At 38.1% G+C, this 3868-nt stretch overlaps 1 pseudogene; it reads right to left on the bottom strand.

Annotated features, from left to right (window-relative positions):
• Positions 1-565: 565 nt before the first annotated feature.
• Positions 566-3868, bottom strand: part of LOC102501084 (mortality factor 4-like protein 2) — a 7445-nt pseudogene continuing 4142 nt past the window's right edge.

Below are 3868 nucleotides of genomic sequence, written 5' to 3'. Positions count from 1 at the left end.
CACAGGGCCCGGGGAGCCCGCGCAGGCGCCACCGCCGCTGCACTGTGTAGGACCCGGGAGGCCCGCCTGAATGATATTCTTTATCTCTAGAAGTTCAACTTGATTCTTTTTTATGTTTCCTATTTCCTCCTTCAATTCATGCAAGGACTTCCTCATTTCCTGTAGTTTGTTGTCTTTTTTTTTCTTACATTATATTTAGTTTTGTTACTATTAATATTATGAATTCTTTTTCTGACACTTCTGCAAATTATATTGTTCTGCTGGTGGACGATTAGGAATTGCGTTCCCTTGAGGGAGAAGAATTTTCTTTTTTATGTTTCCTGTGCCTCTGACTGGTTTTTAGTCATCTAATGAAGTACATATTTTCATCTTTTTTGAATATATTTTATAATGTCAGGAGAAAAAAACAGCTCTTCTTCCCTGGTGTGTTTTTGGAAGAGGGATGTGTCTTTCAATCAGAGTATGGTGTATCTACCCAGGTTCAGGTGATTGGATCTTCTAACAGCCTCTCAGAACCACCAGCATTCAAGCAATATTGTCAACTAGGCAATAAAATGTTCTACTGAATGTTTCTTCTTTGTCTAATTACTGCATACACTGGTAGCAACTTTGAAATGAGAAAAGGAGCTTGGACTCCTTTTATTTTCTGTTTAAAACAGAACAGAAAACAAACTGAAACATAAGCCCTGTTATACATTAACAATTTTAAAGAACATCAATTATACAAGAAAAAGACTAAGAACAAAAGATGTTTACAGATACCAGACATTAACAGTGAGTGGTCAGTAGACCCTCACAGGGCTTTGTGGTGGTACTCAGCAGAAGCCACTTTGTAATCACTGGCAGTAAACAGAGATGCTGAATTCTTTGCCAGATATTTCAGAAAATCATGCAAATAGCCCAACAATAATGCAAGGCTCTTCTCATCAAGGGACATATAGGCCAACATTGCTCCAATTCTTACAAATAATCTCAGTAGGTGGGGTGCTCCATAAACCTGGGACATTGGTGCATGAGGGTGAGCCAAGAGGATTTAAGCATACTGGGGCCTCTCAAATTTGTAGAGCAGTTGAGTGCCCAACATGACATTGAAGTATTCTTTTATTCCTGCCATGACCTCGTTAACCACATATTCCTTGTTGTCGATGTTTCCCTGTGACTTCTTGCAGTTTGCGTACTCTTCCAGGATCGCATCTACATTTTTTCTTTGCAGGGAGCTGGAACAGCTGCTTCTTCTGCCTGGTCACTAAGTCCCAGTCCTCAACAAGCCATGGTTTCGATTCTTCAGGAATCTTCACTTTGACCTCCATTCTATTCTTGAATGCCTCTTCACTTTCAACAGTGGGGTCTGCCCTGGCCATTTTCTTCTGAGGGGGCTGAGGTGCTTTGCTGGTACTGCCACCATCCCTCTTTCCAGGAGTCTTCGAAAACCCATGCTTTTTTTTTCTTTTTTTTTTTTTTTTTTTTTTTTTTTTTTTTTTTTTTTATGGTGCTTGAAGTAAAATAGCCCATCCTCTGCAAGTCCATCTATGTTGTTCCTTAGGCATTCTATCTTTGCTAAAATTGTTGAAGGATGGTGGTTTGTTACATGGTTTTTGTATTTGAGTCTAATGCATGTTCTAACATGATAGAGGCAATGCATTATTGTGTAGCCACAGTTTTCTGGAGAAGTTGATATTTTAGGAATTGTATTTTAGATCTTAAGTAAAATTTGTTTCTAAATTTCAAAGAAAAAAAAAAACAGCCTCTCAGGATGAAATGCACCTGGAACTTGGCTGGAAATAAGTAATTACAGAAAGACGTGCAAGTTGCATGTCACACTGTGTATGTGGGTCAGTGAAGTCAGTAATCTGTTTTCTTTTTTTGAGAGGTTTTTGCTATAGGGCACGTGTGCTCACCAAGCAGACAAAGAGAGACAGAGAGACGGAAAGTGAGAAATCACTCCCCAGGGGGGATGGCCACGCCGCAATCCCTTCTCCTCCATTCTCTTCTCGGGATCTTGGGCACACACGCACACTTGCCCGGCGTGACTTTTTTAAGCCACCACTTCCGGGACGTAAACCATGGCCGACTACGTGGGAGTCCAGCGACATAGCCATTACGCTAACTGCTGGTCCCTGAAATCAGTAATCTTTACGCATCTCACTCCCAATGTCTCTGTTGGGCAGGTGGAAGGAACTTGGAAAGGTAAGTAGGAGAAACAAGACACAGAAGGATCCAAAGGCAGAGAAATGTAGCAAAACACCGATAGGGAGCTTCCCAGCTGTGCATCTTTGGTGACTTCCTTCCTGGGCCTCTGCCAGAAGGTGAATGGAACTTGGAAAGGCAGTGGAGGGGTAGTGGGGCACAGAAGGTTCCAAAGGCACAAACTTGTATTTCATAACACCAGGGTGAAGCTTTCCAACCACACTTCTTCAGCAATTTCTTCCCTGGGTCTCTGCTGCACAGGTGGATGGAACTTGGAAAGAAGAGGAAAAGAGTTCTAAAGCATATAATAAGTTAAACCAAAACAGAAAAATTGAGAAATAAAACCAGGACAGGACATTATTCTTCAAAAATATCTGTGGAAATAAAACAAATGATATTACAAGTTTTGACACAAAAAAAGAATAAATCACATAACAGAAGCTTTTAACCTGATGTAATCTCACTGATCTGTTTCTGGAATTTTTTTTCAGGTGAAAGAGTTTCTTCATGGAAAAAGCAACAGTAATTAGGGTGAATTGACAACCTCACAATGGGAAGATACTTTTGCAAACTATACCCCAGATAAGAGACTGATAAACAGAGATGCCAGGGAACTCAACTAATTTACCAGAAAAAAAATCAAACCAATTAAAAGATGGGCAATGATTCGAAAAGACAACTCTCCAAGGAAAATACATGAACAGCAAAATACTTTATATCCCTTATCATAAAGGGGATGCAAATCAAAACCAAAATGAGATACCACCTAACCCCAGACAGAATGGCTAAGATTAGAAAAATGAAGAATGACCCTGGCTTTTGACAGAAAGTGGATGAATATGGAAGATTTACTGCTGAGTGAAGCAAGCCAGGATATAAAGGAGAGACATTATATGTCCCCACTCAATATATACTGAGTGTCCACACTATATGACTGAAACCGATTAACTAAAAGATATAGAAACACAGTAAATGTTGTGAATATCATATATAGTTTAAATGAAGAATGACCCTGGCTTTTGACAGAAAGTGGATGAATATGGAAGATTTACTGCTGAGTGAAGCAAGCCAGGATATAAAGGAGAGACATTATATGTCCCCACTCAATATATACTGAGTGTCCACACTATATGACTGAAACCGATTAACTAAAAGATATAGAAACACAGTAAATGTTGTGAATATCATATATAGTTTTGGTGAAAGAGTAGAGTCTGAGGAAGGACATTTAGAAGAAAAATAGAGAGGCAAAGCATTAATGACACAAAGAAATGTGGTATTATCTTTTGAAGATAATTTTATACTATTATCAACTAGACTAGGAAGAAATGTACACATGTTGGAATATTCACTCATAAGCTAAATAACGTGACTTAATGAATGACACTTGATTATTTATTAATGGATGAGACCTAATTCATTGGAAAATCTACATGATCTGTAGCAACAACCAGATGGTCTTTAATAAAACATTAATAAAGCAAAAGCAAATGGTATTTATAAAGTATTATACAAACAAGCCCAAAAGCCATCAAAAGTATTTTTTAATGAAGAATTTGCAGTTAAGACATAAAAAAATGAAATCAGCCTCTAAATTGTCATCTAAGAAAATGTTTTATGTTCTTGTAGTTGCTTTTGTAATAAAAGATTTTAAATTTAAAGTAAAAAAAAAAAAAGAGGA

The sequence above is a fragment of the Tupaia chinensis genome, unplaced genomic scaffold, assembly GCF_000334495.1.
Source record: "Tupaia chinensis unplaced genomic scaffold, TupChi_1.0 Scaffold140730_1, whole genome shotgun sequence".
In the NCBI taxonomy this organism is placed as follows: domain Eukaryota; kingdom Metazoa; phylum Chordata; class Mammalia; order Scandentia; family Tupaiidae; genus Tupaia; species Tupaia belangeri.
This window is presented reverse-complemented; position numbering and strand designations above follow the sequence as displayed.